The sequence below is a fragment of the Mustela nivalis genome, assembly GCF_964662115.1.
Source record: "Mustela nivalis genome assembly, chromosome: 4".
NCBI classification, from domain to species: Eukaryota; Metazoa; Chordata; class Mammalia; order Carnivora; family Mustelidae; genus Mustela; species Mustela nivalis.
Window position 1 is genome coordinate 46,334,664 of NC_139023.1, and position 12,471 is coordinate 46,347,134.

Genomic DNA, 12,471 nt, shown 5'->3' on the forward strand with positions numbered 1-12,471 from the left:
AACGATTAAAAAAACAAAACAAAACTATGCCTTCTCTCTCTCTCACACACACATACACGCACATCTATGAATAATTTTTTTCCCAGAGAAAAATCAGAATTCAATTTCTGATAATAGAATATTGTTTTCAATACATACAATTACATATATTTTTACTACATAAAATGAACTTTTCTTTAGTGAAGCTAATTATAAAATAAATCATTAAAAGGTATAATCATGGAAAGTGTTTCCTTATCTGCATAATTCCCCAAGACAAAGCTTATGTATTATAATTATTCTTTTCCTTATTTTATAGGGATAAATATCCACATGAAAGCTTATTTAGTATTATTCCTGAAGTACTAAGAGTAGCAAAAGCCATGAGATCTATGGCTGAAAAAAATTACGTAAAATCTAAAAAAAAATACAATCAGGACTGGACTATTGATAAGAATAAAAAATAAAAGTTAATGCACACTCCTACAGTATCACTGTCTGTGATATGAATTAATAGCCAATGCTTTACATATATACCTTAAAATAATTTCAAAACATTTTTAATGTTGTTTTTGTCTCCTTAACTAGGATAGAATGTAAGCCCATCAAAGGTAATATAATTTATGTATAATATAGAGATCAATAAAGATCAATAAATAATTACTGATGATTACTCTGCTTTTCTCAGAGAACACATCCATTGTTCATAAATAATTCTGTTTGTCAGACTTAGAGTCACTTACAAGTTTTCCATGTTTGTGTGGGAAAATGAGTATCTTTCTATATCCCCCCCCTTAGCCATAGGGAATATGTTCCAAGACCCCCAGTGGATGCCAGAAACCACAGGTAGTACAGACCCTGTGTACATATACTATGTTTTTTCTTACATATAAATATTATGATAAAGTTTAGCTTATAAATTAAGCATAATAAGAGATTAAGAACAATAACTCAAAGAAGAACAATTGTAATAATACTCTGCAATGTAAGTTATGTGGATATGGTCTATCTCTCAGAAAAGGTCTTGTACTGTACTCAGCTTTCTTCTTTTTGTGAGTATGTGAGATAGTGAAATGTCTACGTGATGAGATGAAGTGAAGGGAATATGTAGGCATGTGATGGAGCCTCAGGCTACCATTGACCTTCAGACTATACAGCAGAAGGAGGATCATCTGCTTCTGGACCACGGTTGACTATGGGTAACTGAAACCATGGAAAGCAAAACTGTGGATAAGCAGGTACCACTGTACCTTCAAGGGTTAATTCTGGAACTTATTTCAAGAAACTGTTACAACTCTCATTTCAAAGGATACCCTTACTGATTCTGTTTGCTGAAGGAAGCAGATTTGTTACCTGGCAAGTCCCTTTCACCACCCCTAAAAAGCTTTTGTAATTGTAACGTGAAACTGACAATCCTCTTCTCCCCAATCACCAAAGGGGATGAAATTGTCAACTTTACACTTTCTCTTTATACTTTACCCACACGCTGAAGTAGAATAGTCAACATGTTATAAATCATGTCATTACCGATCTTTAGTTGATTTTATAATATATTTATTCCTGTGTTTAGTGTTGTAACAATTTCATGTTTCAAATAATTTGCACAGGAAGGACCAAAAAATTTAACAAGTTAAATTAAAATTTTTGCCAAGCAGTAGATATTTAGTTTGTTTGGTTTCATTTATTTTATATCTTTAATATTGAGTAACATTAACTGATCTGTTTCCTTTAGGAGTGAGTTCACAAAAAGGATCTATCACATCTAGACCTAAACTCAACTTAAGGAAATCTTGAGCCCTGTATAATGACAGCCAATAATTCCTAAAATTAAGACTTCAGATAAAAGAAGAAATCTTCCTTCTCAACAATGAAAAAAAAATCAAACCGCATCAATGGAAAAACATATGATGTTAAGATAAGCATTTTCATTCAGTATCTACAGCATGGTATGCACTGGGACTAACACTGAGGACCAAAACACTATGGAATTTATATAGGAGAGACAATCTTAAATAATCAAGCCATAAGAAGAGCTATAAATATAAGGCATGAAAAGTACTACATAGTACCTTAAAAGCACACTTCAGATGGTCATGACCCTGTTGTGTGTGTTTATGTAGGGAAGTAAGGTGTAGGTCAGGGAAGGTATATGTCAGGAACTGATATTTTAGCTGAGAGCTAAGGGAAAAATAGGAATTTACTTGGTGAAGAGGAGAGGGTAACGTCTGTCACATCAAAGGAACTGTAGATCTGATGGCCCTGGGGTAGAAAGGAACACAGGGAACTTGAGGAGTGAAACAATCAGTAGTTGGAACACACTGGGCCAGAGGGTTCAGGACAGAGGTAAGCAATGCGGCAGGGGAGCTGGGCCAGGCATGTAAGATCATATAGGCCCCATGAGGGATTCTGGTCTTTCTTCGTTTTAATCACACAAGTGGCATGAATTGATTGGTGTTTTTAAAAGACCACTCTGGGCAATCAGCTAAGAAAAAGAAACAGAAGACATCTGAATAGGCAGAAAAAAAAAGTTAATTGTAGAGACAGGGAAACTGAGGGGACCCCATGAGAAAAAAGAGTTGCTTTATTTTTTCCCCTTTGCTTCTTTTCCAGCTTCTATTCTTACTAGGACCTGCACCCTTGCTCTATGCAAGCCTTAATGTATGTCCTCCTCATAAGGGATGAAGGGTTAATCATTTCTTTGGAGGCTTCCAGCATGACAGATACCATCTAAGGAATGACCAGGTGAGGCCATCATGTGCATATTCCAGACCACTGTCACTGAGCACCTTGACACTAAAACCTTCTGGCTCTAGGGAATAAGTGACTATGATGGACACTCGGACACTGTCCTTGTTTTGACCAGTTCCTGGATGCCTGAGAAGACACGTGTTCCAGACCACAACGTCAATAAAAACCCGGGGGCCCCAAACACAGGCTCCCTTGTTTCCTCTCCGAGGTTCCCAGACACTATCTGATCTGCTCACTCTCTCTCAGTAAACTCTGCTTTTGCCTTCTGCTGGTTCGAGTTTGATTTCCATCCCGCGTGCAGGCAAGGACCCTCTTGGCTGGTCCTAAGGACTCCCTCTGGGTCCTCAGACCCAGCTTGCCTGCATCATCTTGGCGACCACAAAGGGACCCACAGAGGAACATTGGTAACCCCCAGATTGAGTCTGCGAAGCACAACTTGTCTTTTGGGAACTGGTAAGTTCCTCCTCTTGGGAATAGAGCTAGTTTAATGCTGATGTAATTTTTGTCTCTGTGCTTCTCGTTTTCCTCCTTCATTCTCCAGGAGGAAGAAAAACTGGGAAAATTGGTCTGTGAGGCTGCGTTTCTTACTCCCCACTCTCTCTGTGCTCTGAAACTTTTTACTCTGGCTTTCAGACAACTTCAAGGCTATTAGTTGTCATGGGGGACTGAGTCACTCAGCTCTAAAGAAAAGGGACACTTGTTCCTTCCCGCCGAAAGGTGTTCTGAGACAACTAAGGACCAAGGGGAGTATCAGAGATTATTTGAGACAGGTGTGGTCCCATAGAAAAACTTCTGCCCAACCATGGTAATCAATTTTTGGCTCACTCAGGGATATGCAGGCATGTGTGTGTGCGTACACACGCACACACACACACACACACACACATAATAAAGAGTGGTCCTGGTGTCCCCAGTGGCAGTGGGTTTTCAGCTTATAGGGATGAGACACATGGCATCTTGTTGGATAAGGGAGGAGAAATGTGGCAAACTAGAATCTTTTGCACCCTTTTGCTCAATATGCCAGACCCTATCACTCCTCTACACCTGTATCTATCCCTCTGAATTTTTGCCTTTTTCACCCACTGTTCACCCCATCATTGAGTAATTACATTGTCTGACCATAGTATTCAGCATTAGCAGACTTCTCTATCCTTAAGAGATTATCTTTCCTTTCGGTTTCTAGGAAACTCCATGGCTTTTGATTCATTTGGCTAGGGCCACTGTAGCCAATGACTTTTTCCTCTGCCTTAGATCTCTGGCAATCTGAACAATATTATCCTAGAATTTTATCCTCGCTGTGCCCTAATCTGATTCCTTGCTTACAGTCCTAAATGGGAGCAAGAATGAGCATTCCCACAGATTCCCATTTGTTTCTTACATGATTAGGCACAATTTATGCTGAGAAGTTGAAAAAGAAGTTAATATTCTACTGTAATGGGGCTTGGTCCCAGAATCACTTGGGGACCAAGAAACCCTGCAAATGGGATTTTCAATTACAGTACCATTTTACAGCTTGATTTATACTGTAAGAGGGAAAGGAAACTGAATGAAGTACCTTCTGGGTTACCTTTAAGGCCCTGTATCAGGACCCCAAAGGACAATGTAGTTTGCATGGCCTGAGTTCCTAAATCAGTGGAGGCACTTGACATCCTGTAACTGATTTTGATGTTTGATCTGACTTGGGGGGAAACCTACAGACCTTATCATCTCATTGCTGCACTTTAGAGGAGGGAATGAGACCATGCATAGTTAAGCCAGTGAATTCAATAAAGTAAGGAAAGAAACTCAAGGAAAGGATGAAAATCCAGCTTTCTTTAGAGGCTCTCTGGTGGAGGCTTTCCAGAAGTATACCAATACAGATGCCAATTCTCCCGAAGAGCAGTCACTGTTCACTGTGCATTTTATCCTGCAATCTACAGCAGATATCAGGGGGAAATGACCGAAGGCAAATGGTGGGCCTCAAACTCCTATGAACCAATTATTGGATATGGCTTTTGCTGTCTTTAATAATAGAGACAGGGCAGAGAAGGAGAACAAGTTTGTCCAACATAAATACCATGCCCAACTTTTGGCCACAGCACTGGTGATCACTGTATATGGAAACCTGTGAAGCCGGACTTGGGCAAAGGCACACCAGAGCCCCCGCTCACAAAAGGCTGGGTCTTAATCAATATGCCTTCAGTAAGATGGATAGTCACTGGAAAAAGGATCATCCCCATCTTAGAAGGAAGGTGGGTTCAGTCCCAAAACTTTTGCTGGCCAAAGTTATGGAAGACTGAAGGGTCCTGAGCTCTCCCTATGACTCTTCCTGAACATCTCAACATAATATACCAAGAGCCTCGGGCCATCTCTGATGGGGAAAGTAAGGATATTGAGTTTTTATTGGACACAGGAGCCATTTACTCTGTCCTGACTCAGCCTAATGGGCTTCTACCCCAGCACTCCTGTATAGTTACTGGAATAGATGGATGGCCACAGGTGGAACAATCTACTTGTCCACTAGCTTGTAGCATGGGCTGTCTCTTGTTTTCACATAGCTTTCTCCTGACACCTGAATGCCCTACTCCCTTACTGGGAGCAACTCACTTGTTAAGCCACAAGCTATCATCCAAATAGGACTGACAGACCCAAATGTAGACAAAACAAGTTTATAATGATAATGGCCTGAACATGCAAGTGGTAAATAACATTTATGTGCCAGACAGTATACCATCCCATATTGCAATCAGAATAATGCCCAATGTATGGGAAACAGAAGTTCCCAGGTGAGCCAATGATGTTTTACCCATTGTTATCTCCCTAAGACAACATGTAGAATATTCTTAGAATACCTAAAAAGGTATTCAGCCTCTAATTAAGAAATTTTTGAAATATGGGTTATTAACTTGTCAGTCACCTGCAATATCCCCATTCTACCGGTTAAGAAGCCAAATGGGAAGTACTGTTTTACCCAGATTTGAGCGCAATTATGGAGGCAATGATTCCTATTCATCCTATAGTCCTTAACCCTTATACTATACTGACACAAGTTCCTCCAGATACAAATTAGTTTATGGTACTAGACTTAAAGGATGCTTTCTTCTGCATATCAGAACACCCTGACTCCCCATTGCTTTTTGCTTTTGAATGGACTGATCCTGATACTTGTGAGACCTCTCAGCTGATCTGGACAGTGCTGCATCAGAAATTCACAGACAGCCCAGATTTGTTTGGGAATGCATTAAAAAGGGAATGGCGGGGGGAGCAGGGGGATTTACAACTGATTAATGGAACTCCACTCCAATATGTGGGTGATATATTGACTGCCAGCCCAACAAAAGAGGATTCTGATGAAAACACAACCCTTACCCTTAACTTCTCAGGACAATGGGGATAGAGTACCTCTCCAAAAAACCCAGACTTCTAAGGAGAAGGTTCAATATCTGGGCTATGTCCTCACTCCAGGGGCACAGACACTGGACCAGAACAGAAAAATCAGCCATACTGAATATTTTAATACCTCAAGCAAAAAGGCAATTGAGAACCTTCTTAAATGTGGTAGGCTTTCGTTGCATTTGGATTCCAGCCAAACTCCTTTATAAAGCATTGGAAGGTAGTGATTTAGAACCGTGGAATGAAATGATGACTGCCACCAAGCCTTCAAAGGTATGAAAGAAAAACTGAGCACTGTTCCTATCTTGGGCTCCCAAACAGGAAAAACCCTTCACCTCATATGTGTGAGAAAGAAAAAGAATAGCTTTGTGTGTCTCAGCTCAAACATTCAGACCCATTCCTAGACTAGTAGTTTCTTTCTCTAAACAATTAGTTCTGGTAGCAGAAGGATGGCCAGAATGTTTATGAGCAGTGGCTGTGACTGCCCACCTAGTTGGAGAAGCTAGCATATTTACTCCAGGAAAACATCTGGATATCAGGATTCCACATCAAGTCCAAGGGGTTTTAGAAGCCAAAGGGCACAAATCCTTAAAAGGAGAGAGGTTAGTGAGGTATCAGGCCCTCCTCCTTGACACCCCTGATGTAACTAACCCTCCAGATGTGTGGAGGCTTAAACCCAGCTACCTTATTACCTGATGAAGGCAAGCAGGAGCTTCTAACCCACTCCTGTGCAGACACCGAACAACACATGTTTTCAGGAAAGCCTGATTTAAAGGACAACTCTCTGCCCAATCCAGAGGCCGAATGGTTTACAGATGGAAGTAGCTTCATGCATGAAGGAACCAGAAAAATTGGATATGCTATTGTCAGCCTACAGAATATAATTGAGGCAAAATCTTTCCTTCCCCATACTTCAGCACAAAAGCCCAAACTGATTGCTTTAATCTGAACACTACAGCTAGATAAAGGGTTAAAGTTAAATATATATCCTGATTCTAAATATGGCTTCTTTATTTCATGCCCATGCAGCCATCTGGAAAAAAGGGATACTATCAAATTCAAAAAGCTCCCCATGAAACACAAAGAGAAAATTTTAACATTATCAGAGGCTATACAGCTTCCTTGGGAGGGGGCAGTTATACATTGTACAGGACACCAAACAGACCAAACCATAATGAGTACAGGAAATGATTTTGTGGATAGAATAGCAAAAGGGGCAGCAAGGAAGAAAGAGCTTGCTACACAGGTTTTAGCTTCCAGAAGGTCCTTTGCAAGAAAGAAACCCAAAGTATACTCCCTCTGAGGCTCAATGGGCCTCACAAAAGGGATCTGAAAACGACTGGGATGGTATATATTAAATAACAAATATGTACTTCCCAAGGCACTCCCATGGAGAAGAATTAAGCCTTCTTCTGCCACTCCTGGTGCTGCTTGTGTGCTCGCTCGGTGTGGACCTGGCCCCTCTCTGGTGAATCAGCAGCTGAGGAGACTCCAGTGCTCGTCATGGCCGAGGAAAAGCCCAAGGAAGAAGTCACGACTGAGAACAGCAATCATATTCATTTGAAGGTGGCGGGGCAGGATGGGTCTATGGTGTACTTTAAGATTAAGAGGCATACGCTACTTAGTAAACTGATGAAAGCCTACTGTGAACGACAGGGTCTGTCCATGACGCAGGTCAGGTTCCGATTTGATGGGCACCCGATCAAGGAAACAGACACGCCAGCGCTGCTGGAGATGCAGGATGAAGATATAATCGATGTGTTCCAGCAGCAGACAGGAGGCATATGCTAAAAGGGAACTCGCTACTTTATTCCAGGACTCCATTCCTCCTGACCAAGAAGACATTCTCAGTTAGAAAACTGCAATTTGGTCCCATCACACCCTGACTACTGCAGTACAGTTTTCTCTATTCTTACATTTTCTCCTGCCTCATTCCCTCCCTTGGTGGACATAAAGTAATCAGATATGTGCACAAGCACACTACCCCCCCCCCCCACTTTTTTTTTTTTTAGCTAAATGGCCAATGGTATGTTTTGATCGGCATCAAATTGAGACGGGAAAATACTGGTTCTGTGAGAATACCCCCTCCTTCCGAAATTCATGGCTCAGTCAGCTCTTAACTTTATATTCCAGCAAGTTGTTTTGTTTTCACAGTTTAACAAAAAAAGAACAAAAAAGACATCTTTGCTTGTTTGATTGGAGAATTTTGATGTTTTTCATTTAGCATTGTAAAACCAAGGACAATTTTATAACTTTTTTTGTATGTAGCTGTTACATGTTAAGGCGATCTATCTTTAAGTGGGGATAGATTACTCTAAAAGAAATGAATCCGAGATTGTTTTCCTGTCAAGGCAAGCATCTTGTTGTTTAAATAAACTTCTTGTGTAAAATGAAAAAGAAAAGAAAAGAGAAGGAAAGAAGAGAAAAGAACGAAGTAAATCCATGACTCCACTCAGAAGTTACCAGAGCATGTGAGATTTGTGTCAGAAATGACCCAAGGTCCTATCCTATGCCTTCCCTCTTAATTAAGTCAGTTCAGCTTAGAAGAACTTACCATGGGGAAGACTGGCTAACTGACTTCACTCAAATGCCGCCTTCTCTGGGATCTAACTATTTGCTGGTTTATGTGGGTACGCTGACAGGGTAGATAGGGACCTTCTCTATTAGGACAGACAGGACTTTAGAGGTTTCTAAGATCTTATTAAAGGAAGTCATACTTAGGTTTGAATTTCTCTGGAGTTTGCAAAGTGACAATGGACCCTCTTTAGCTGTTAAAATAACACAACAATTATCAGTGACTCAGTGATCATCTGTCTTGGAGGCCTCAATCTTCAGGAGAAGTGGGCAAAATGCACGACATCTTTAAATGAACTTCGGCAAAACTCTGCCAAACTCCTGGAACATGGTGTAGATGTTGCTGATTACTTTTCTAACACTAAAAGTGGCTCCAAAGGGGAGTCTTAGATTGAACCCCTTTGCAATAACATACGGAAGACCTTTTCTCATTGCAACTTTATGGTTTGCTGAGGAACCCAATCACATTTTAAAATATATTACTAGTCTGGGTAAAGCACTAGTCTCTCCAAAAGTATGGGAATAAAGTACTTCCAAACCCCGCTGAAGACAAACAGTCTGTGCCAATGCCATCAGGGAGCAAGATATCATTAAAAACATGGAGAAAGGGGTCACCAGAAGGTCAGCTCAAACCAAGGTGGGAATGGCCCTATCCACTTTGACTCAGCACCCCCAGAGCAGTACAGCTTAAAGGTATCTTTAGCTGAGTTCACTTGTCCAGAATCAAACCTGTCTCCCCTGAGTCTCTGCAGGAGCCAACTCTGATACTGCCTCCATGGGAAGAAAGGGACACACATGCCTGTGAGCCTGTCAACGAATTAAACTGTCTTTTCAAGAAAATACCTGCTGCAGTGTCTACCTGAAGCTCCTAGCATCCATCCACGCCTAAGAACCTGAGGAAAAGACTAAAATTGCTGCTCTGACGGACCAATAAGTAAGGCTCGATGGCACTTTTAAAATCTTTCACTTTTCTGAATTTACTCTTTACTTACCTATCTCTAGGTAAAACTACTGGCCCCAATTTATTTTTGCATTGGGCTCAACACTATGCTGACAGTTTACAGAAAAGTTCCTGCTGGATTTGTGGCCTCCTCCCTTTATCCAGCACCTCAGGCCTCCCATGGTGGGTTTCTCCTTTACAAGGCACAGACTGGCAATACTTACACCAATATGTAAAGGATATGGTTCTCCATCCAGATTCAAGCATATACAGGGACATCTCTATCACTAACAGAAATGTTTCTTGTTGGCCTATGGTAAACACTACCTGGAATTCTCCAGGCCATAAAAGACCTTTTTCCTACACCCAGACTGTCAAAATCATGACTGAATATGCCAACTCTAAGATTGAAAATAAGAACGCATTGTGGGCAACAAGTCAGTCTAATAATATGAGATACACTGAGGATGGTTATTTTCAAGTATGGGATGAATTTATGTGGCTTACTCCGACCATAGGCCAATTAAACCAGAAAGCTCTTTTATGTTGGGAGCAAAGAAATCATTCCTATGATGCCTGGCCTAATAGCACCCGTAAATTAGGATGGCTCCCCCCAGAAGTCTGTACCCATACCATTGTTTTACAAGCAACTGATTGGTTTGCTACTGACTGGATGAGACGACCAGGCATCAGATGGTTAGCACCTAATGGAACTCAATGGCTATGTGGCACAAATTTGTGGCCGTGGCTACCCCCTGGATGGTTAGGGCGCTGTACCCTGGGCTTTCCCTGGATACAAGGGAAAATGCGTAAAAAATTACCTATGCCTGCAAATTATCCCCATTTACTCCATCGCTGGACACGGTCAGTCTTCCACTGGTATGATCACCTATTAGGTATTTTCCTGCCCCATGTAGGAATAGAAGATATAATGTGGCACGTAGAGGCCCTCACAAACTATACCAGACATGCCCTTAATGATACTATGCTGGCAATCGGGCTATTAAATTCTGAAGTTACATTAATGAGAAAGGCTGTATTACAAAATAGGATGGCCTTAGACATAATAACAGCAGCTCAAGGAGGAACCTGTGCTATCATTAAGACTGAATGTTGTGTATATATCCCAGATAACTCAGCTAATGTATCTAAACTTTTATCAGACATGAACATCCAAATTAAAGAAATGTCTGACTCCTCTAGTTCCCTCAATGATTGGATTTATTCCTGGTTTAGTGGAAATATATGGTCTTGGTGGAAAAAACTTCTTTTAGTAGTAGTAGCAATAATTCTGCTAGGGTTTTTTCTTTGCTGTGGGAGCTATTGTTGTTGCATGTTCTGCATAAATATGTCAGAAAAATTATCAGAACGGATATTCTTTAGGAGGCGTTCGCGGCCTCACGAACAGCTCTGACAATCTACAAGTAGGGACCCTTCATTTAATTGGGATTTTTATGCGTTTCAATAGGCAGGGTCTACAATCCCTTTCAGCCTGAAGAAGCTACAGAAGATGAGACCTTCGCCCTTCAACACCCCTTAAGAATAGGAGTATGAGGGGCACCTGGGTGGCTCAGTGGTTTAAGGCCTCTGCCTTTGGCTTGGGTCATGATCCCAGGGTCCTGGGATCGAGCCCCATATCAGGCTCTCTGCTTGGCAGGGAGCCTGCTTCCTCCTCTCTCTTTCTCTCTCTGCCTGCCTCTCTGCCTATTTGTGATCTTTGTCAAATAAACAAATGAAATCTTAAAAAAAAAAAAAAAAAAGAAGAATTGGAGTATGAAAATCGCATACCAGGGATTGAGACAGGGAAATCAAAGGGGTCCCATGAGGAGGGGAAAGAAAAAAAAAAAGTTAGTTTCTTTTTCCCCTTTGCTTCTTTTTTGTCTTCTATTCTTGCTAGAACCTGCACCCTGCCCTATACATACCTTAATGTATGTCCTCCTTGTAAGGGGCAGAGTTAATGATTTCTCTGGAGTCTTCCAGCACGACAGATATTATCTAAGGAATGACCGGGTGAGGCCATTATGTGTACATTAAAGACCACTGCCACCAACACCCCGATGCCAAGACCCCTGGCTCCAGGGAATAAGTGACTTATGATGGACACCTGAACCCTGTCTTCATTCTGATCAGTTTCTGGATGCCTGAGAAGACACATGCACCACACCACAATCATCAATAAAAACCTCAGATCCCAAGCAAAGACTCCCTCTTTTCATTTCTGAGTCACCCAGATTCTCCATCTGTATCTGTTCTCTCAACCTTCAATAAACTCTACTTTCACCTCCTTCTGGCTCATGTTTGATTTCCATCCTGTGTGAAGCCAAGGACTAGCTAAAAGGGTCTGAGTCCTCAGACCCAGCCCACCTGCATCAATGTGAACTAATAAACATAAAAATCCTAAAGATGCCACCAACAAGCTGCTAGAACTAACTAATCAACCAATTCAGTAAAGTTGCAGGATATAAAACCAACACCAGGAAACAGTTGCACTTCTTTTTTTAAAATATGTTTATTTGAGAAAGAGAGAGAGCATAAGAGAATGGGAGAGGGAGAAGAAGAGGGAGAAAGGAGACTCCTGGCTGAGCAGGGAGCCCAACACAGGGCTCAGTCCCAGGACCCTGAGATCATGCCCTGAGCTGAAGGTAGACACTTAACCAACTGAGCCACCCAGGTGCTCAACGGCTGCATTTCTATACACTAATAACAAAGCAGTTAAAACACACACAAACACACACACACACACACAACACACACACACACACACACACACACACACACACACACACACAATAATCCCATTCACAATAACATACAAAAGAATAAGATTCTAAGGAATAAATTTACCTAAGGAGGGAAAG

The 12,471-nt window shown here is 41.4% G+C and overlaps 1 protein-coding gene and 1 pseudogene across 7 annotated transcripts in view; one reads left to right on the top strand and one right to left on the bottom strand.

Moving 5' to 3' along the window:
- TBC1D19 (TBC1 domain family member 19) overlaps positions 1–12,471 on the bottom strand; it is a 165,998-nt gene that overhangs the window by 44,742 nt on the left and 108,785 nt on the right. The window lies entirely within an intron of this gene.
- Positions 4,216–11,898, top strand: LOC309863511 (small ubiquitin-related modifier 2 pseudogene; annotated as a pseudogene). Its single transcript has one exon. The product of its transcript is annotated as a small ubiquitin-related modifier 2 pseudogene (transcript).